A 23,174-nucleotide genomic window follows, 5' to 3' on the forward strand; every position below is an offset into this window, starting at 1 on the left:
GTTACTGTCCAATTTTTCAATGAGGCTGTTAGCGACTATGATATTACAACATGGCTTAACCGCTATGGGAGGGTGTCATCAGAAGGGAGGAAAATTACAGATGAAGATGGGGTTTGGACAGGAGCCAGAAAGTGGCTGGTACGCCTTAATGTTGATCCATCGGGCATTGGAGGCGTCCGCCACATTCCAAACTCCATAGTGTTAGGGCCCAACAGAGGGCTGGTATTCTATAATGGGATGCCAAAACTCTGCAGGAAATGTGGGGAATTAGGACACCTGGCGGCCGCATGTACTGTAGTCAAGTGCAGGAACTGCGGCGCCCCCCACGAGACCAGCCACTGCAGAGAAGAGAGGCAGTGCAATTTGTGTGGAAAGAAGGGGCACCTGTTTAAGGACTGCCCCTCTTCCTATGCCAACATGGCCAGAGCCAGCAAGGCAAATACGAACAAGCCTAGGCCTGAGCAGGAAGAGGGAGCAAGTAACAAAGATCAGTCCACATCACCACCAACAGTATCCAAAACCCAGACTCCAGCACCACCATCATCACCAGCACCCCCCTCACCCCCCCGCCCCCGAGACATGTCCCGTTTTACGAGGACCCCTTCCCCCAGCCCAGAGAGAGAGTACAACAGCTACTCCACTAGCTCCTCCAGTAGCTCCTCTGATACAGAACACGAGGCAGGGAGGGAGCCCGGACCCAGCAGCGGCCCCCCCCTGAGTAGGGCCCTCTCAGCGCCAGCACTCCCCCTCGGCTCCCGTTATGACGCCATAAGGATTGAGTCCGTGGGGGAGGAAAGCAAAAGCGACAGTGAAAGTGAGAGTGAGAAGGAGGGGAAGGGAGTGAAGAACCAGCCGAGGGTGGGGAAAAGAAAGGGTAGAGACGATGGGGGGAAAAGAAAGAGGATCAAGATCAAAGACAGCAAGTTGCAGGTGGCCCCCACAGATCAAAAACCAGCTAATGTCCACACAAAGTCCCCAGTCTTGCCCTCGCAGGCAGAGACGGAGGCGAGTGGGACGGCTACACTGCCGCCTAGTGGGCAGGTAGCAGCCAGCCAGGGCATCCCCAGCCAGCCTTCCCAGTCGTTGGCACAAACCCTAGCACACCTCGCAGAAGAGGTGTTCACTAATGCACAGAGGGAGAGGTCGGGGTCAACACCTTCCCTGACCAGCAGTACCTCGGTAGCAATGACCCTCTTCAAGCGAAGGGCCTCCCTTCAAAGCATCCTTGACCCCCTCCCTTGTATGGGCAAAACCAGGGGCCCCCTAGAGGTCCTCCTAGATACAGCACTGGAGGACATGGGAATACCCCTGGACGCGGTAAGCCAGAAGTCTGCTAACAGCTCCAATTCAACAGACGGTAACAGCCAAAGAATGCTGTCTGTCAGAACCCCCCCCCCAGGACAAAGCTGACCCACACGTTCCGAGGGGCCCTGAGCAAGTTCCACCAGACTTACCTTGTGGGGAGTTGAATAGCCCAAACAACTCCACGTACTGTGCATAGACGGTGCCTTCTTGGACGAGGCAGCAGTGAGTACCTTCTCAGGGGTGATGGGAGTTGCAAATAAGCCCAAGCCCCCTCGAAGCAAGCGTAGAGCTAAGAGTAGGAAGAGTGTCCCGACCTCCCAATCATAGTCGCTATGGGGTGGACGCAGCGACTCCTTTTCTTGTTAGCTACCCTGATGGCCCTGATATGTGTGTCTGTTAATGTCAGGAGCATCAGGGAGACACAAAAAAGATTTGATGTACTAAACTATCTAGCTAACTTGAAAGCAGATCTCATCTTTCTGCAGGAGTGTGGTATTTCGTCGAGCCCTGATTATAGGGACCTGAAGGAGAGTTGGACCCTGGGGGACTCCTCCTTGTCGGGCTCCAACATAGCCAGAGCCGACGGAGTAGGTATCCTGTTTAAAAACCCTTTTATTACCTCCCGCAGCAGCAGGGAGGTAGAACCTGGTAGAATTCTGAGCGTGGATGCGACATACAACAACCCTCCCCTCAGACTGGTCAATGTCTACGCACCCACTAACCAAAACGAAAGAGTTCAATTTTTTCCACAGCTGCGTCCACTCCTGCTGGGGAACGTACCCGTCATCGTGTCAGGTGACTTCAATTGTGCTCTGAGGGACGTAGACCGGAGCAGGCCACGCAACGACCGCTCTAGTAGAGTTTTGTCCTCCGTAATATCTGATTTCTCCCTGTGTGATGCAGGTAAGGACCTGGTGCCTCCCTTTACCTGGGTGAGCTCATCTGGGACCTCCTTCTCCCGTATAGATCTCGTCCTGCATACCAGCTCCCTTACGAAGATGGCAGTAGACACCCAGGCCGTCTTCTTCTCTGACCATAGGCTCCTGCAGGTAACATTGCAGGTCCCTCAGACCTCCCAGATGGGGTCAGGGGATTGGAAATTAAACACCTCCTTACTCGACGACCCCTCCTTCTATGCGGGAGAGTGTAATTACTCTCCTTCATAAGAAAGGGGAAGTTAAAGATCTACGGAATTGGCGCCCAATCAGCCTCCTTTGCGTGGATTACAAGATACTAGCCAAAGCTCTGATGCTCCGGCTACAAGTACAACTCCCTTTGGTCATTGGCCCCGACCAGGCTTGTGGCGTCCCAGGGAGGTCCATCACCGATATTTTAATGTTAACAAGGGACATTCTGACTTATTCTAGAGAACGGAACCATCCCCTCTGCCTGTTCAACCTTGACCAGGAGAAGGCGTTCGATAGGGTAAGCCATGAATATATGTACAAAGTGATGGACCAGATGAAATTCGCTCCTGGACTTAGGGGGTGGGTTAAAACCATCTATACAAATATTAGTACCCGAGTCTTGGTGAACAGGCACCTGACTGGTAAAATACCTATCCAGTCAGGGGTCAGACAGGGTTGCCCACTATCCCCACTGCTATATGTCGTGTGCATTGAACCCCTCCTGCAGGCAATTCGTAGGGATACCAATATAACTGGTTTCCAGCTGCCTGGATCCAACGGGGTCCAGGTCAAAACAACAGCATATATGGACGATGTGTCACTCATTTGCACCAACACATCGTCGGTACCTCGGATTAGTAATATCCTTGAGAAGTACTGCACGGCGACCGGGGCAGTGATTAATAAGTCCAAGAGCGAAGTATATGTGTCTAAAAATTGGCAGGTAGATAGGGAACTGTCAGACATGTACCCGGTCAAAAAGGACAAAAATCAAGATTCTGGGCCTCATTTTCGAGAACAATAGCTCGGGGGCCCAGAGCTGGACGGCGGCCATCAACCAGGTCCGTAAAAAGATTGGCGGATGGAGCACAAGATCCTTAACAATGACGGGTAGAGTATTAATAACCAAGTCTATACTGTTCCCCATCCTCTCTTATGTAGGAAAAATCTTTCCCCCAGACAGGACCACCAAAAAAGTGGTGGACCGCATTATCCACCGCTTTATCTGGGGCAGCAAGATGGAGAGGGTAAAGCGAGCCATCTTGAGTAAAGCCGACAAGAAGGGAGGTAAGGGGGTCCCGGACGTTGTGCAGCTCACCCGAGTGCAGGGGCTCACGCAAACTATCAAGAACATCCAGGCCCTGGACAGGAAGGTATGTTACATGAATCGTTTCTATTTTGCCACCTGTCTCAGGGCCTTGGGCCTCTGCACTATTGATAACACCGTGCCGTACTCCTGGGACCCCCCATTGTATTATAGAACCTTAAGGGACACTATATATAAATTGGGCTTAGATAAAGCAAAATTGGCCTCCTGGGAATACAAGGCTGTAACTAAATATATTGCCGGTTCCCAGGAAATTGAAAAAGTAGCTACTTTCTCCCTCACCCAAAGCCAAAAAATCTGGGAGAATGTGTCTCACAGCTGCCTCAGTAATGTCCAGAAGGATATAGCATGGAACACCGTCCACAGTGCACTCCCCACTCGAGCGTTCATGTTCAGGAGGGGACTAGCCCAAGTAGAAACATGCCCCTATGCAAAGTGCCGCAAGAGAGAAACACCAGCCCATATCTTCTGGGAGTGTGATGTGGCTGGCAGTGTCTGGCTCTCTGTCTCCGTCTTCCTAAACAGGTTTGCTGACACGGCCAAGATGACCGCTGAGACTGTGCTCTATGGGCCTGCGGGAGGAATCGCTACCAGCACAGCTAAGTGCGTTTGGCGTGTCATCAATGTTGTCAAGCAGATCCTGTGGGAAGGCCGTAACGTCTGTGTCTATCAGAAGCAGGAGCTAGACACTATCACCACGACCAGAAGGGCACAAACTCTTATCAAGGACTTTGTAATTCTGGACATCCGGACCCTCGGGAAGGACAAGGCCTGCGCGGAGTGGAGGATCGCCGGACTTCAGGACGTGAAGATGGAATAAGGGGAAAAACTGGAACCGCTAGCTCCTAGGAGCGGGAATACGGGGCACCGTTAAGCCATTTATTTATTTTGTCATGCCAGCATTACGCCCTTTTTAGCTGGCATGACCGTTTTTTGAACGGTGCCCTGGTTTTATGTAGTCTTTTTGTTTCAGTTTTATGGATTTTTATTTGATTTACTTTGAATGTTTTATTTGATTTTGTTTTGTTTTGTTTATATATCTAAAAGATTTTTAACGTCAACTATTAAAAGTTACATTTTAAGTGTTTTAAAATTTTAGAATTTTAACGCACTGTTTTACACACTGTCCCTTTTCCCCTGTCCCTGTTTTAGTAATATAGTTTTATGTTCACTTTTGAACCTTTTTAGAGAGCACTCCCCGGGCCTCACAAGCACTGTTTTTTTATAGATGGTTCTTTTTTTCCCCAGTCACTTTTAAAACAGCACAGGTTTTTTTCATGTTGATTTTAATCTGTGTCTGTTTTAACCATGTACAAAGCACAATTGTCTTGGTGTTTTTAAATGTATTTTAAATGCTTTTAAAACAAAATGTATGTCTGTATGCATGAATGTCATCTTTAAAAGAAATGTAAAATGAATGAAAAAACGAATGGGTGTAAATGTAAAAAAATGTAAAATCTCAATAAAAGAGTATTTTACTAAAGATTTCCGTGGAGAGGAGCATTTATGAGTTCAATGCAATTTGACAACCCCCAGGCAACTTCTCAAATTGGGCCTAATAAGGGCTCTCTCTTTTATCCAGGACAGCCACGGTATTGTAGAAAATGTGGCCAGTTTGGCCATGTTATGGCGGACTGTATGGAGGACCATTGCAGTAATTGTAATGGAAGCGGCCATACAGCCAAAGACTGCACGCAAGCCAAGAGCTGCAACTTGTGTGGAGATCCTGGGCATATGTATAGATCTTGCCCCAAGAAAAGAAGAACTTATGCAGAGGCAACAGTGGCTGAACCACCGCTGACAGAAGAGCAGTAAGCAGAGGAGCTGCCGGAGACAGTAGAGAAGGGGGCAGAGGAAAATGAGACAAACATGCAAGACCAGGAGAGTGGGGAAGGCCCAAGTAAAAGCTTAAAGGAAGTATCGAAAGAGGAGTACGTAAAACTGATGGGACTGGACGTTTCGGATATCACTGATAGTGAAGGAGAGTCTTTGGCTGAGCCTTCTTCAGTAAAGGGGTGGGGCGAGGATGAGCATGAGATGGAGGAGGCCATCGAGAATTCGGAAGGGATGGAAGCAAGGAAAAAGAGAAAGGCTTTAGGTGAGGAAAAAGAGGAAGAGCCCTGGGAGAAGAAAGGGTTAAAAGGAGTGGTCACAACAATAAGTACACACAATAGATTTGATCCATTGGTAAGCAGTATGAAGGAGCTGCAAAAAGGAGACCACTCTGAGTGCAATGCTAGCACATCTAGGGGGGGAAGGATATCTGAGTCCCGGAGGGGTCGAGACATTCGCTCACACAACAGGGATGTTGCTGAGAGCAGAGGGTAACAAAGAACAATGTGAGGAGACGGGTGAGAGAGAATCTCTGCTTTAAAACTACCTAATGGAGTTAAATGTACTGACAATTAATGCAAGGGGCTTGAGGGACGCTGGGAAAAGAAAAGCCTTTTTGTTTTCATTGGGGACTGTGAACTTTGGTGTAGCATTCCTCCAAGAATGCCACTTAAAGGATATTGGAGATATAAAAACACTCTCAAAAGAGTGGAAAGAAGGACCTTCATGTTGGAGCATTGGGCATGTACACGCTGATGGGGTGGGGATACTATTTAAGGGAAGAGGTTTTGTCATTGAAAGCTCATGCTCTGTCAATCCTGGCAGAGTGTTATGTGTGGATGTAAATTGGAGGGGGGCGAGGTTTCGTTGTATAAATGTGTATGCACCTAGTAAGAGGGGGGCTAGACTGGGAGTTTAAGTGTTTGCCCTCGCTTTTAAATACTAGTAGGGTGGTGGTGATGGGTGGAGACTTTAATGTGTCCTTAGATAAATTGGAGAGGGGGGATCAAGGTGCTAGGGATTTTTCGGCTATGTGGGTAAAAAAAATGTGTACTGATTTTTCTTTTTATGACACATAGAAATATTAATAAACAGGATGGGGGATTTACGTGGAGGAACTCAAGAGGGGATCAATCAAGGATTGATTATTTTTTTCTACCAGTGGGGGTTAAAATCCAAGATTTTAAAATTTTTCCATGTTGGGGCTCAGACCACGAAATGGCGGTAGTCAGCATAAAGGTGGAAGTACCAGAGAGAGGGACGGGGTTCTGGAAACTTAACATAAGAGTTCTGGAGGAGGAGGAAATTCAGGCTAGGTTCCAGGGAATGTATGAAGGGTGGCAGAATTTAAAAAGGGGGTATGACTCTCTGGTGGGGTGGTGGGAAGATGTAAAAAAGAAAGTTACTATGTTGTTTTGTCAGGAATATTGTAGGTGGCAGAGGAGGAGGGAAAGAGATAAAATAAGAGGTTACAATTGTAAAACTACAAGGACTGCTCTCTAAAATGAATAAATGGGGAAGAGATAGATTGGGGAGAGGTTAAGAGGTTAAAAGGAACACTAGGGGATTATTTTGAGCAGAAAGCCCAGGAGTTTGCTTTTCTGGCTAAAATAAATGAGAAAGAAAATGATGAAAAAGTAACCAAGTTTTTTTTTTCAATCAGTAAAGCAAAAAAAACTAAAAGTGTAGTAATTGGGCTTAAAACAGAAAAAGGGGTGGTTGGGGGGAAGGAGGAAATGTTAATGCATGCCAGACGGATTTATCGGGATCTCTTTGCAGAAAGGGAAGTGTCTCAACAGGAGGTAGAAGTGGTGCTAAACAATATTGAGAACAAATTAACTAGTGAAGAGAAGGATCAACTGGAGGGGGAGGTAAAGGAGGCTGAGGCAAAAGTAGCACTAGATTCAATGAAAGGAAATAAAACAGCAGGGTGTGATGGGTTACCCAAAGAATTCTTTGTGTTTTTGGGGTTTGATAAAGAAGGATTTGGTGGAGGTGTATAGGGAGATTTTTAAAGGGGGAATAATGCCTGAGTCAATGAGAAAAGGGGTAATAAGCCTTATATTCAAGAAAGGGGAAAAAACTGAGCTAGAGAACTGGAGGCCAATAACGTTGCTTTCAGTGGACTATAAAATATTAAGTAAAATATTAACAAATAGGCTAAAAGGAGTAATGCCATCAATAGTGAATATAGACCAGACATGTGGAGTGAAGGGAAGGTCTAGTTGTCTAAATTTAATTCTAATAAGAGACATTCTCAGTTGGGAGTGGTTCCAGAGCCAGTTGGTGCCTGACTCAGTGCAGGACAAGGAGGAGGAGGAGAAGGACCCAGAACTCACGCTGGAGGAGCTCACCCAGGCAGCTAAGACCATGAACACCGGAAAGACGCCAGGTCCAGATGGCATCCCGGGTGAGTATTACCATCTTTTTTGGGACACGCTAAAAGTCCATTTAGCGGAGGTCTACAGAGCGGTCTACAGGGAGAAGCGGTTGGGCCCTTCTATGCGGGAGAGTGTAATTACTCTCCTTCATAAGAAAGGGGAAGTTAAAGATCTACGGAATTGGCGCCCAATCAGCCTCCTTTGCGTGGATTACAAGATACTAGCCAAAGCTCTGATGCTCCGGCTACAAGTACACCTCCCTTTGGTCATTGGCCCTGACCAGGCTTGTGGTGTCCCAGGGAGGTCCATCACAGATATTTTAATGTTAACAAGGGACATTCTGGCTTATTCTAGAGAACGGAACCATCCCCTCTGCCTGTTCAACCTTGACCAGGAGAAGGCGTTCGATAGGGTAAGCCATAAATATATGTACAAAGTGATGGACCAGATGAAATTCGCCCCTGGACTTAGGGAGTGGGTTAAAACCATCTATACAAATATTAGTACCCGAGTCTTGGTGAACAGGCACCTGACTGGTAAAATATCTATCCAGTCAGGGGTCAGACAGGGTTGCCCACTATCCCCACTGCTATATGTTGTGTGCATCGAACCCCTCCTGCAGGCAATTCGTAGGGATACCAATATAACTGGTTTCCAGCTGCCTGGATCCAACGGGGTCCAGGTCAAAACAGCATATATGGACGATGTGTCACTAATTTGCACCAACACATCGTTGGTACCTCGGATTAGTAATATCCTTGAGAAGTACTGCACGGCGACCGGGGCAGTGATTAATAAGTCCAAGAGCGAAGTCTACGTGTCTAAAAATTGGCAGGTAGATAGGGAACTGTCAGACATGTACCCTGTCAAAAAGGACAAAATCAAGATTCTGGGCCTCATTTTCGAGAACAATAGCTCGGGGGCCCAGAGCTGGACGGCGGCCATTAACCAGGTCCGTCAAAAGATTGGCGGATGGAGCACAAGATCCTTAACAATGGACGGGTAGAGTATTAATAACCAAGTCTATACTGTTCCCCATCCTCTCATGTAGGAAAAATCTTTCCCCTAGACAGGACCACCAAAAAAGTAGTGGACCGCATTATCCACCGCTTTATCTGGGGCAGCAAGATGGAGAGGGTAAAGCGAGCCACCTTGAGTAAAGCCAACAAGAAGGGAGGTAAGGGGGTCCCGGACGTTGTGCAGCTCACCCGAGTGCAGGGGCTCACGCAAACTATCAAGAACATCCAGGCCCTGGACAGGAAGGTATGTTACATGAATCGTTTCTATTTTGCCACCTGTCTCAGGGCCTTGGGCCTCTGCACTATTGATAACACCGTGCCGTACTCCTGGGACCCCCCATTGTATTATAGAACCTTAAGGGACACTATATAAAAATTGGGCTTAGATAAAGCAAAATTGGCCTCCTGGGAATACAAGGCGGTAACTAAATATCATGCCGGTTCCCAGGAAATTGAAAAAGTAGCTACTTTCTCCCTCACCCAAAGCCAAAACATCTGGGAGAATGTGTCTCACAGCTGCCTCAGTAATGTCCAGAAGGATATAGCATGGAACACCGTCCACAGTTCACTCCCCACTCGAGCGTTCATGTTCAGGAGGGGACTAGCCCAAGTAGAAACATGCCCCTATGCAAAGTGCCGCAAGAGAGAAACACCAGCCCATATCTTCTGGGAGTGTGATGTGGCTGGCAGTGTCTGACTCTCTGTCTCCGTCTTCCTAAACAGGTTTGCTGACACGACCAAGATGACCGCTGAGACTGTGCTCTGTGGGCCTGTGGGAGGAATCGCTACCAGCACAGCTAAGTGCGTTTGGCGTGTCAATGTTGTCAAGCAGATCCTGTGGGAGGGCCGTAACGTCTGTGTCTATCACAAGCAGCAGCTAGACACTATCACCATGACCAGAAGGGCACAAACTCTTATCAAGGACTTTGTAATTCTGGACATCCGGACCCTCGGGAAGGACAAGGCCTACGCGGAGTGGAGGACCGCCAGACTTCAGGACGTGAAGATGGAATGAAGGAAAAAACTGGAACCGCTAGCTCCTAGGAGCGGGACTACGGGGCACCGCTAAGCCTTTTATTTATTTGTCATGCCAGCATTCCGCCCTTTTTAACTGGCATGACCATTTTTGAAGGGTGCCCTGGTTTTATGTAGTCTTTGTTTCAGTTTTATGGATTTTTATTTGATTTATTTTGAATGGTTTATTTGATTTTGTTTATGTATTTAAAAGGGGGGGGGGGAAGCGTATCACATGAATAGTCATATATGGCCCTGGTATCAGATAACGGGGTGTTCATAGTAAACAAGCTGGCTGAGTGCGTCAGCGCACAGAGACTATCATGGACATTTGCAGAGCTTTTTTCAGATGTTATAGTAATAAAATAATGACTTTGATCGCAATATTGAGGAGTTTGGTGATAAAACGAGTGATCCGGAGATGATTGATCGGTATGTACGACTATTATTTTTATTATTTATTTATTTCTTACATAGATGAAAGCGATGGCAAAAGAAAGGGTGTGGCGGGGCTGGAGAAGCCTAGTGAGTGCTTTGTTGATATGCAGGGCCATTTAAACCTGTTTGACTGTGGAAAAAAATACATTTAAACAGCGTGTCTAAAATTAACTGCGCGTGTGAAAATAAATTGGACCTGATGCGCACTTAATAAATGGACTGCAAAGGGTTAATCGTTGTCTGTTTTAACCATGTACAAAGCACAATTGTCTTGGTGTTTTTAAATGTATTTTAAATGCTTTTAAAACAAAATGTATGTCTGTAGGCATGAATGTCATCTTTAAAAGAAATGTAAAATGAATGAAATGAATGGGTGTAAATGGAAAAAAATGGTAAAATCTCAATAAAAGAGTAATTTACTAAAGATTTACGTGGAGAGGAGCATTTATGAGTTCAATGCAATTTTTGGCTAGCCCTGCCCCTCGAGGTGGGGCTCAACATGGGTTTAAAAGCAGAACGAGCACAGCAGCGGCGGCCGTGTTAATAATTGGAGCCTGTCACCTTTTTTTTCTTTTTCCCATTTTTCCCCCTCAGTCCAAGAAGCAAGTACCCTGGCAGCTCCGGCGGGCGGCCGCGCCCGGGGCGTTTGGTCAAAACCATTGTGGGCATCGCTTCTTGGCCTCTTGGCTCGATTATGTATGTGGACTGCCCGCAGCTTTTGAGGATCAAGAACGAGAAGGTGATGGCGTTTCGGAATTCTGCATCGGCCCCTGGGGCATGACTATTGAACACCCTGCGTTTCGTTGGAAAAGTAGACGGAGAGAGAATCAGAATGTATAGAAGGACCTTTGTAAAAAAGGTAATTTTTGATTTTTTGGAATTAACAGCACAGGAAATATATTATCAGGATTTCCAAGGAAGTACTTTTGATGTGACTTTTACTGGGGAATACATTTGCAGCAAAGCTTGGGATAAATGTAAAGAAAACAACTTTTCTGATCCTACTCAGGATTTTTGGATTGAACCTTTTTTTGCAAGAGAAACACGAATCCTGACTGTGCACATGTATAATCCTTACTGCAAAGAGCATGATATTGTTTCCTTTTTAAAGCAATACTGTGAGGTAATAGGGATTGGAATTAAAAGCAAAGATGAGGATGAGCTATGGAATGGGAAGAGACAGTATGTGGTGAGGCTAAAACTAAGTCCAACAGGTGGGATAGTGCACCCTCCAGCTACTTTCTTTATTGGAGCAAATAAAGGGTACTTGTATTATGCAGGACAACCTTTGACATGCAGAAAATGTGGACAGACAGGACACATGGCAGAGAGGTGTGAAAATATTTGTCGGAATTGTATGACAGCAGAACATATGGCAAATGTTCCAAAAGCATGTAACTTAGGGACATTGAAGAGGTGATAGCAGAGATACTCACAGAGGAAGTGTCTGTTGCTGGTGTTGGAGCTGTCGCTGGTGCTAGTGGTGGCTTTGATACTGGTGTTGTCACTGATGCTGATGCTAGTGCTGGTGATGGTGTTGATGCTGCCATTGGTGCATCTTTGGACCCTGTTCAGGAGGCTCTGCCAGCTACTTTGGAAGCTGAACCCCAGGAGACTGTTGCTGGGGGGAGGGGGAAGTATTGGGACACCGGCTGTTGTTGAAGCTGTGGTAGCTGAACAAGAGGACGCAGGAGATGGACATCCCCAGAGGGAACAGTCATCCCAGACACTGTTGAGGAGAGAAAAAAGGGAGAGTGGAAAACAGCTAAGAAGAAGAAGAAATCAAAGAAAAGAAGATCAGAGGAAGAAGGAGGAGATACAGGAGTTAAAATGGCAGTGATTGAGATCTCAAATCAATTTGGATGTCTGCAAGGAGGAGAAGAGGTAATATCGGAAAGAGACTCTGAGCTGGCCTCGGTCCCTGTTCTCCCTTCTGAAGAGAAGGACAGTGTGAAGGAAATGACTGAGCAAACAGAACAGATGGAGAGCAGCAAAGAGGAGGAAAGCCACATTGAAGGGGACTCAAAATCAGACACAACGTTAGACACTGATTCGCAAGTATCAGGGTTCTTTTTGGAGAAAAAAAAAGAGGTAGACAGAGTGACGAAAATAATGGGGATGTGATAAGGGAGTGTTTTAAATCATGACATCAAAATGGAGATGACAATAATAACGATAAATGAGAGGTTTACGAAACGCAGGGAAAAGAGCAGCTGTGTTTTTATCGCTGATGTCTATGAACTTTAACATTTGCTTCTTACAGGAATGCCATTTGAGTGACGCGGAGGATATAGAGACTTTTACAAAGGAATGGAAAGGTGGATACTCCTTTTGGGGGGTAGGGAATGTTTTTTCCAATGGAGTGGGAATACTCATGAAAGGGGATGGATGGGAAATTGAAAATGTATTATCTGTTGTACCTGGGAGGGTGTTATATGTGGATGTCAAGTTGGGTAATATGGAATTGAGAGTTATAAATGTTTATGCACCTTCAAATAGAACTGAAAGGTTGGGGGTGTTTAAAGAAACTCAATTTACTGTGCACAAATAGGGTGGTGGTAATCTTCATTAGATAAATTGGGTAAAAAGGAAGGAGGAGAGGTAGATTTTGCTACAAATTATTTAAAGAAGTTGGTGTCTGATTTTTCTTTAATGGCCGTGTATAGAAAATGTAATAAAAAAGAGGATGGATATACTTGGGGAAATTCCCAAGGGCTAAAAAGTAGAATTGATTACATATTTCTATCCAGTAACATTAATGTGAAATATTGTAAGGTGGCTCCCTTCTGGAGCACAGATCATAGTATGATTGAAACATCTTTTGGGACATCAGCTACTATTATTGGTCCTAGATACTGGAAATTAAATATTAGTGTTTTAAAGATAAATGAATTCAGAGAGAAACTAATAGAGTTTTATAAAAGTTGGCAAAATATGAAGTTTTATTTTAAAACAGAAACAGAATGGTGGGAGGAGGTTAAAAGGAAACTGCATGTTTTGTCAGAAGTATTGTAAAAACTTGAAAGAAAGAAGGGATCTGAAAATATTGCAAAATCAATTACAGAAGGTGGAGTCTAAAATAAATGAGGGGAGTGGAATGGATTGGGAAGAGTATCAAACTTTAAAAAATAAAATGGTATACAGAAGGCAAAGCTAGAGAATTTGCTTTCTTAGCAAAAGTAGAGAAGGAAGGGGATGAAAAATATCTGGAGCATTTTTCAATCAATAAAACAAAAGCAAAGAAGGGTGTTAGTTAAGGGGTGGGGGTGCACTTAAAGAAGGGGCAGACATGGAGTGGGCAAGAGTATTATAAGAAGCTCTTTTCTGGAAGAGGTATAAAAGAAAGAAAGATGGTACTAGATAACTTAGATGCAAAAATAAGTAATGAGGAAAGGGAGGGTTTGGAGGGGGAAATAACAGAGGAGGAGGTAAAAGTAGCTTTGTTTTCTTTAGCAGATAAGACCCCGGGAGGAGATGGTTTTCCTAAGGAATTTTATGTGGCCTTTTGGGAAGTGATAAAAAAAGACCTAGTTAACATTTATAAAGAAATATATAAAGGAAGAAATGTTGAGTGAGTCTATGAGGAAGGGGGTGATAAGTTTAATCTTTAAGAAAGATGATAAGGAGGAAATCAAGAACTGGAGACCAATTACTCTCTTAACAGTAGATTACAAAATTATCAAAGATACTAACAAATAGACTAAGTAAAGTGATGTCAAAAATAATTGATGGGGATCAGACCTGTGGTGTAAAGGGTAGATCAAGTTCTATGAATCTGCAACTTATTACAGATGTAATTTATTGGGTGACGGATAGGGGCCTTCAACTAAGGATACCGAGTTTGGATCAGGTGAAGGCCTTTGACCGGGTAAACCACGACTTTTGTTTTGAAATTTTAAAGAGGTTTAATTTAGGTGAAAGGTTCATAAAGTGGATAAAGACTCTATATAAGAATGTATATAGTGTCATTAATGTAAATGGACATTTGAGTGAGCCAGTTATGCAAAGGGGAGGAGTAAGACAGGGATGTCCATTATCCCCATTACTGTATGTGATATTTATTGAACCTTTGGCAGAATTGGTGAGGAGTGATAAAATAATAAAAGGTATACATATTCCGGGAGGTAAAGGACAGTTACTAAAAATATCACAGTATGCAGATGACACCACTCTCTTCTTGACAACAGAAAGGAGGATAGAAAGAGCTGTGGAATTAACAGAAATATATGGGAAAGCATCAGGATCAAAGGTTAATGTGGATAAGTCTTCTATTATGTTGTGGGGGAATTGGGATCATAATAAGATACTTCAAATCCATATGTTAGTATGTAAAGATGGACTTAAAATATTGGGGGTGCAATTTTACAGGGAAAATGGGGAGAAAGAACTGGATAGAAAAATTGGCAAAAATTAGAACAAAAATGGATATTTGGAAATCAAGAAAACTAACTGTAAGTGGGAAAGTGTTGGTAATTAAGAGTGATATATTACCTGATTTAAACTATTTTAGCAGGGGTATACCCTGTACCAATAAGGATTAAATTGAAGATCACTCGGGTTATTTTCTGTTTTTTATGGGGAGGGAAGTATGAGTGGATGCAAAGGGAACAGATGTATAAACCTGTGGATAAAGGAGGAAGGAGAGTACCTTGTATACCCGTGAAGCTAGATTGTATATTGTTGCAAAATATGTGTAGAATGGTGGCTGGGGAAATACATCATAAAGCTGCTTTCTTTGTGAAGATGTGGTTTGCCTTTGCAGTAAGAAATGTCTGGCCAGTCTTAAATGATACTCCAAAAGTTGAAAAGGGGCCCTGCATATATGAGCATATGAAAATGTTTTTAAAGGCACATCCTGAATGTGGGAGAAAGGAAACCTTGTTAAACCATAAAGAGATATATAATGTAGTAAAAAAGAAATTGACGGATAAAAATAAAGAAACACAGGTAAAACATGATTGGGGGAGATTGCAACCAAAGCATATGGGGAATGATGTAAATGACATTGCCTGGTTGTGTGCGCGCATGACAGACTCCCAGTGAGGGAACGATTACACAGACATGGATGTGCTAGATCAGCGGCTTGTCCTAGGGACTGTGGAGGGGTGGAAACAGCAAGGCACGTGTTGTGGGAATATGTCTTTGCTATAAATTTTTGAAATTTGGTGTCTCAGTTTTTGAAAACTATAACTAATGTAGATATGTCTGCTGATTGTATTATGTTTGGGAAGGATTGGTGGGGGTGGGGATCGACATGGGTTTAAAAGCAGAACGAGCACAGCAGCGGCGACCGTGTTAATTGGAGCCTGGCACCTTTTTTTTCTTTCCCCGTTTTTCCCCTCAGTCCAAGAAGCAAGTACCCCAGCAGCTCCGGCGGGCGGCCGCGCCCGGGGCGTTTAGTCAAAACCATTGTGGGCATCGCTTCTCGGCCTCTTGGCGCAGATCTAAAGCAAGTGGCTTGACCGCAGCTCTAGATTGTTGAGAGTTCCGAGCTAGGGATAGAGGACAGACAACATGGCTGGAGTGAAGAACACCGCAAGATTTGATTGGAGTGGAAAGGAAGATGAAGGAATGCCAGAAACAGAAGAATTTATGCGCACCATCATTATGGAGTTGCTGAGCATCAATTTGGAGGAGATTCTTGAACGGGAAGGAAAAATTCTTTGATGTCGCCATGATGGGTGAGCTGAGTTTTAAATCTCTATTAAAAGGCCTGTAAGGAAAAAGAAAATGTGGAACCTTTGAAGCAATTTAAGGTTCAGTCTAGAGAAAGAAACAATTTTAGAGTTCTAACAATTAACTTGTTTGACATGAATGTGTCTGATGAAAGTGTTAATTGGTTTCTGAGGAAATATGTAGATATTCTTTCTGGGCCAAGATATAGGAGAGATGGTTTGGGTGTGTAGAATGGGCAGAGACAATATAGTGTGCTCCTGAGGGAAGATCCGAATGGACATCAGGGCTTTTTACATCCTCCTGCAAAGTGTAGGGTGGAGGGGGTTAATGGTTAGATCCTATATTCAGGTCAACCCCAGTTTTGTAGGAAATGCCAAAAGTATGGGCACAGTGACGAGATGAGATGTTTTAAATTGTGGAGAGAAAGGGCATTTTTCCTACGAGTACAAAAATTCAAAAAAATGTCAATTGTGGAGATGCAAGCCATGTCAGGAGGGACTGCAGAGAATGAAGATCTTATGCAGGGGTTTTAGAAAACCTACCTTCCGTTGAGGATATTATGAGGGAGTGGAGGAATAAAAACATGGCTGTAAAAATGTATGGCGGTTAGCTTGTTTTGCAATGGCACTGAGTGTGGTTACTATAAATGTTAGGAGTATTAAAAGTCGTGATAGGTGTACGATGGTGTTGTCATATTTGAGTGGGATACAGAGTGATATATTGTGTTTGCAAGAGTGTGGTATCCCTGGGTTGGAGGACTATAGTACTTATGAGGGGAGGTGGGGTTATGGGCCATCTGTGTGGTCCGGATCAAATGAAAATAAATCAGATGGGGTAGCAATTTTGATTAAAAATAAGGGGGTTATGATTAAAGATCATAGAGTGATTGAAAAAGGTAGGGTGCTGGAGGTGGAGGCGGAATATTTTGGGAAAAGTTTTAGCTTAATTAATGTGTATGCTCCGCCAGAGGTGGAGGGGAGGGCAAGTTTATTTGAAGATTTAAGGGTTAAATTAGTGAGGAGCAGGCCGCTTATTGTAGCAGGGGATTTTAACTGTGGGTTAACAGTGGAGGATAGGCGAGAGATAAAGAAGGGGTTCAAATTGGATAAATCTAGTAAAGTGCTAAAATAAATAGTGGAGGACTTTCGACTAGTGGACTGTTTTAAAGTGAACAGTGGGTTCACTTGGGTGAAAGGGGATAGGACCCAGGCATCCAGGATTGATTTTGTGTTTGTCTCAGAGGGTGGCGTGCAAGGAGTGTGTGCTGGTGCCAATGTTTTTCTCTGACCACTGTGCGCTGAAAGCTGCTTTTGACCTTACAGGTTGTGTGGATGTAGGGAGAGGTGTGTGGAAGTTAAATTGCAAGTTGTTGGAGGATGATTGGGTGTGTGAGGTGTTTAGAGAGCAGCATAGTCAGTGGCAGCCCTTGAAGGACCTTTGTGGGTCCCAGGCAGAGTGGTGGGATCTGGTGAAGGAGAAAACGAAACATTTCTTTATTTGGGCGGGGAGGAGGAAGGCAGAGAGGGAGAGAAGGCAGGAGAAGGTTTTGTTCAAGGAGCTGGAGAGTTTAACTAAACTGTATAATGCAGGGCTGGACTTTAGTGAAGAGATCAGGGAAGTGAAAAAGAGACTGAAGGGGGTGGTAGAAAGGAGGGTGAAGGGGCTCTTATTTAAAAGCAGAGAGAAGCATTTAGAGGAAAATGAAAAGTGTAGTTGTATTTTTTTAAAAAGGTGCTGGATGGGAGGAAATTTATAGACTATGACAGGGAGGGATGGAGCTTTAGTTAAGACTACAGAGGGGCTGTTGAGGGTGGTGGAGGAGTTTTATGGGGGCCTTTATGTAAGGAAAGAAATTGAAATGGGGGTTATGGAGGAGGTGTTAGGACATTTGAAGCGGGAGGTGGGGGATGGAGGGCAGTTGGACAAAGATTTTACGAGGGAAGAGTTAGATGAGGTGGTCGGGGGGGGGGATGGACTCCCTGTGGAGTTCTATTTAAAGAATTGGGAGTTGGTAGCACCAGATCTGTTGGCCTTGTTTCAGGAGTGTGGGGAGGAGGGAGGGGAGTTTCCACCCTCATTTAGAGAGGGCATTATTACATTGATTTTTAAAAAGGGGGATAAGGCTGAGCTGAAAAATTGGCGGCCAATTACATTGTTGAACCAGGATTTTAAATTGTTCAGTAAATTGTTGGCTCGACGTATGATGGATGTGTTGGGGGATGTTATCCACCCGGATCAAACTTGTGCCGTTCCAGGTAGGAATATCACGGACAGCCTGGTATTGATGAGAGATGTCATCTGTTATGCGAGAGACAGGGGAATTCGATTATGTGTACTAAATTTAGATCTTGAAAAGGCGTATGATCGGGTCTCGCATCAGTTCATGTTTGGTGTTCTGTGAAAAATGGGGTTTGCAAAGAGGTTTTTAGACTGGGTGGGCCTGTTATATAAGGGTGTGTATAGCAGGGTATTGGTAAATGGGGGTCTGTCAAATCCAGTTAGTGTGGAATGTGGCGTCCGTCAGGGCTGTCCGTTATCTCCGCTCCTGTTTATCTGTTGTATGGAGCCGCTGGCACAAGCTTTGAGAAGGGACCCAGTGTATAAAGGGTTAACTATTCCTGGGAGTGGGGGGCAGGAGGTTAAATGTGTCTTGTATATGGATGATGTCAATGTCCTCTGTCGGGATGAGTTGTCCATTCAGAGGACATTGGAGAAAGCGGATGTTTTTTGTCGTGCGTCTGGGTCTAAACTGAACCAGGAGAAATCAGAGGCAATGTTCTATGGGAAGTGGGACGGGAGGGGTAGTATAAAATTAAAAGTTAAGGAAGACTGCATTAAGATTCTGGGGGTGAAATCTGGGGGTAAGAACTGGGAGGAGGTGGGAAGTAGGGTCAATAAAAAGCTAGGGTTTTGGAGATTGAGGAGGCTTACGATGGAGGGGAGGGTGATGGTGGTAAAGGGGGTAATATTGCCACTGTTGTATGTGGCGGTCGTGTTCCCACCATCTACGAATGTGGTGACGCTGCTAAACAGAGCTGTGTTTCGTTTTTTTTGGCAGGGGAAATGGGAGAGAGTAAGGAGGAATGTGGTGGGGAAGGATAAATTAAAGGGGGGGAAAGGGTTGCCAGATGTCCAGACGTTTTTAATGTCAAAGTTTTGTGCATTGCATTTTGCTATGTGTCTGAATGGTGTGTCAAAAGGGGCCTGCTTTCTGAGATTCTATATTAGTTCCTATTTGAGGAAATTAAAGTTGATGGCCGTGCCTTTGTCTGTGCCAACAGCCTTTGATCTGCTCTATCATTATGCGAGATTTGTGGTGTCCCGGGAGCTGGAAGGATGTAGGGCAGAAATAGTGGCTAATGGTAAATCTGTTTAATTTTCTGCAGGATAATGGGGATATGTGTCCGGTTCATGGCCTTGTATTAGACGAGACGCCAGAAGTGTGGCAGAACGCGAGCCATCCTGCCCTGATGAACGAGCATAGAGATCTGTCTTGGTTGGTAGCCCACGATGTATTGCCAGTTCGAGCGGTGATGCATGCACGTAATCTGGGGAGGTCACCCAGATGCCCGAGAGAGAAGTGTGGAGAGGAAGAAACGGTCGGTCACGTCCTCTGGGAATGTCTGGATGCGCAGAAGGTGTGGAGGGAGGCAGGCTCCATCCTGGATTTGTTCCGGGGACAGCTGCCAATACATAGGCAGCGTGTGCTGTATGGGAGCCCAAAGAAAGACCAAGAGAAACTGAGCAAAGTGCAGTGGGGCATGCTGTGGATCCTAATACGCTGTCTGTGTGATGCAATTTGGAAGGCAAGGAACTGTTTGGTGGTGAAGGGCGTGAGCCTGCCTGCCCAGGCTATTCTTGAAATGGGACAAAGTCAGATGGAGAGCTATGTCCTAAAAGACGCTTTGCGACTTGGCTGACAAGAGATGAAGAGAAGATGGAGGCTTGAGGAATGGAGACGCGGAGATCTGTGGGCTACTGGCGTGGGATGAGATCTTGCTGCTTGTTTATTAGAAGTAGGATAGGCATATTGTTAGGGGCACATGTTATCCTGTAGAAAGGTTTTATGGATGGGATTATATGTGGGATTATGTTTCTGGTGCATATATTATATATATATATTAGGGGAATATGTAATGTGATATGTAATGTGTTTTTATTGTATAAGAATTGTATATAAGTGTGGTTCTTTTGTGGTTATAGTTTTTTTTTTTTTTTTTTTTTGAGTGTGTTTTGTGAGTTATGTATGTGTGTATTTTTTTTACATTATTAAAAAAAAATCTGTTCTTATCAGTTTAATATCTGATACGTCCCGCATAGGGGGACCCGTCTATATTAAATTGATTTTTGGAAGCAGGAGATGGAACCGGGGCTTGCTCCGTCCACTCCACGCATCGACCCGGTATTGCAGTACCTCCGGGAACGGTGCACAAGAAAGGTCAAAAAAGAGTGAGAGAGAGAGAGAGAAAGAGAGGAGTGCCAGCCTCTCCCTCTTTCTGGGTTGTATTTTTTCCCGCTCTTTTTGTTGGTTTTTTGTTTGTTTGTTCCAAATAAGGAAGGCAGGCCTGCCTAAGTGATGGACAGTCTGCTCTGCTCACGCAGCAGGCCAGTGTACCCAGAAGGCCTTGCGCTCGTGGGAGGAGGAGGACGAGCGCAGCGGTAAAGCAGAAACGGAGCTGTTTAGTGGGGCAAGGAGCCCTCGCTTTCAAGGCGGCAGCAGCAGCAAAGCGCCCCTTTGCCGGGACCGAACGGCACTTGCGTTTTGGGAAGAGTTCCCTGTTTTGTTTTGTTTGGCCTTGCCGCCGGGTAGAGGAGAAGGCCTTTGGGCCGGCCGGAAGGGCTGGGCTGCCAGTAAAGCCACACTCTGGCTTCTCTTCAGTTCGAATAAATCTTTAAGGACTAAGGCTTAGAGGGTAGTGGCATTGCCCGCTCCCTCCGAGGGTCTGTGAGAGGTTTGTTCGAGGGAAGAGGAACAGACTTTTTTTATTTTTGATTGGCTTTTCTTAAGCTCGGCAACGTTTTGTTAGACCAATGGTCAGTCTGGTTTTGGCTTGCCCAATCCAGGCCGAGGGTCTTTCAAGATTTTGTTGACTGTTGAGAGCAGTTTTTCTTTTTCAGGCGGTTCCGGCTTTTGCAGACGTTCCTGGAGTTCGAGAGAAGGAGGACCTACCATCCAGACGACCTTTGAGAACCCTTTGATGACCTAGACTACCTCATCCCCAGCCCTTGATCGTGATCGAGATCCAGACCAAGAGAGCAGCCGGCGCCCAGCACCCCTCACCCGAGACATGTCCCGTTTTACAAGGACCCCTTCCCCCAGCCCAGAGAGAGAGTACAATAGCTACTCCACTAGCTCCTCCAGTAGCTCCTCTGATACAGAACACGAGGCAGGGAGGGCGCCCGGACCCAGCAGCACCCCCACTCCTGAGTAGGGCCCTCTCAGCGCCAGCACTCCCCTTCGGCTCTCGTTATGACACCATAAGGATTGAGTCCGTGGGGGAGGAAAGCGAAAGCGACAGTGAAAGTGAGAGTGAGAGTGAGGGGAAAGGAGTGAAGAACCAGCCGAGGGTGGGGAAAAGAAAGGGTAGAGACGGGGGGGGGGGGGGGGGTAGAAAGAAGATCAAGATCAAAGATAGCAAGTTGCAGGTGGCCCCCATAGATCCAAAACCAGCTAATGTCCACACAAAGTCCCCAGTCTTGCCCTCGCAGGCAGAGACGGAGGCGAGTGGGACGGCTACACTGCCGCCTAGTGGGCAGGTAGCAGCCAGCCAGGGCATCCCCAGTCAGCCTTCCCAGTCGTTGGCACAAACCCTAGCACACCTCGCAGAAGAGGTGTTCACTAATGCACCGAGGGAGAGGTCGGGGTCAACACCTTCCCTGATCAGCAGTACCTCGGTAGCAATGACCCTCTTCAAGCGAAGGGCCTCCCTTCAAAGCATCCTTGACCCCCTCCCTTGTATGGGCAAAACCAGGGGCCCCCTAGAGGTCCTCCTAGATACAGCACTGGAGGACATGGGAATACCCCTGGACGCGGTAAGCCAGAAGTCTGCCAACAGCTCCAATTCAACAGACGGTAACAGCCAAAGAACGCTGTCTGTCATAACCCCCCCCCCCCCCAGGACAAAGCTGACCCACACGTTCCGAGGGGCCCTGAGCAAGTTCCACCAGACTTACCTTGTGGGGAGTTGAATAGCCCAAACAACTCCACGTACTGTGCATACAAAGACGGTGCCTTCTTGGACGAGGCAGCAGTGAGTACCTTCTCAGGGGTGATGGGAGTTGCAAATAAGCCCAAGCCGACGGAGTAGGTATCCTGTTTAAAAACTCATTTATTACCTCCCGCAGCAGCAGGGAGGTAGAACCGGGTAGAATTCTGAGCATGGATGTGACATACAACAGCACTCCCCTCAGACTGGTCAATGTCTACGCACCCACTAACCAAAACGAAAAAGAGTTCAATTTTTTGCGTCCACTCCTGCTGGGGAACGTACCCGTCATCGTGTCAGGTGACTTCAATTGTGCTCTAAGGGACGTAGACCGGAGCAGGCCACGCAACGACCGCTCTAGTAGAGTTTTGTCCTCCGTAATATCCAATTTCTCCCTGTGTGATGCAGGTAAGGACCTGGTGCCTCCCTTTACCTGGGTGAGCTCATCTGGGACCTCCTTCTCCCGTATAGATCTCATCCTGCATACCAGCTCCCTTACGAAGACGGCAGTAGACACCCAGGCCATCTTCTTCTCTGACCATAGGCTCCTGCAGGTAACATTGCAGGTCCCACAGACCTCCCAGATGGGGTCAGGGGTCTGGAAATTAAACACCTCCTTACTCGACGACCCCTCCGTAGCTGCAGCCTATAAGAGCAGGCTTGTTGAGTGGACCACTTTGCATGACCTATTCAACTCCCCTATAGAGTGGTGGGAGATGGTCAAAATCAGAACCAAGGGTTATTTCATAGCAGCAGGCAAGAGGAAAGCAAAAGAAAGGAGGGCCAAATATAAATACCTGAATGCTGCCCTCCAGCGTCTGAGCCTGCTTCAGCTTCGGGGGTTCCCTGTAAGCGACGAGATAGCCCAGACCAAGCTAGATCTTTCAGTGCTTTGTAGGGAGGAACAACGAAAGGTCATGCACAATGCAAAAGTGCAAAAAATGGAGGAAGACGAAAAGTGTACTCGCTTCTTCTTCCAGAAAACGAGGGAGAAGCGGCACTTGATGTCCTCCATGCTCGACAGCAGGGGGAGGATAGTAGAGGATAGTGAGGGAGTGAAAAAAGTG

The 23,174-nt window shown here is 45.8% G+C and overlaps 1 non-coding gene across 1 annotated transcript; it reads left to right on the top strand.

Annotated features, from left to right (window-relative positions):
* The first annotated feature begins 20,155 nt into the window (after positions 1-20,155).
* LOC117968071 (U2 spliceosomal RNA) lies at positions 20,156-20,337 on the top strand. The gene has a single exon (XR_004662220.2). It is a non-coding gene; the product is annotated as a U2 spliceosomal RNA (small nuclear RNA).
* The last annotated feature ends 2,837 nt before the right edge of the window (positions 20,338-23,174 follow it).

Source organism: Acipenser ruthenus, chromosome 13 (assembly GCF_902713425.1).
Source record: "Acipenser ruthenus chromosome 13, fAciRut3.2 maternal haplotype, whole genome shotgun sequence".
Taxonomy (NCBI): Eukaryota; Metazoa; Chordata; class Actinopteri; order Acipenseriformes; family Acipenseridae; genus Acipenser; species Acipenser ruthenus.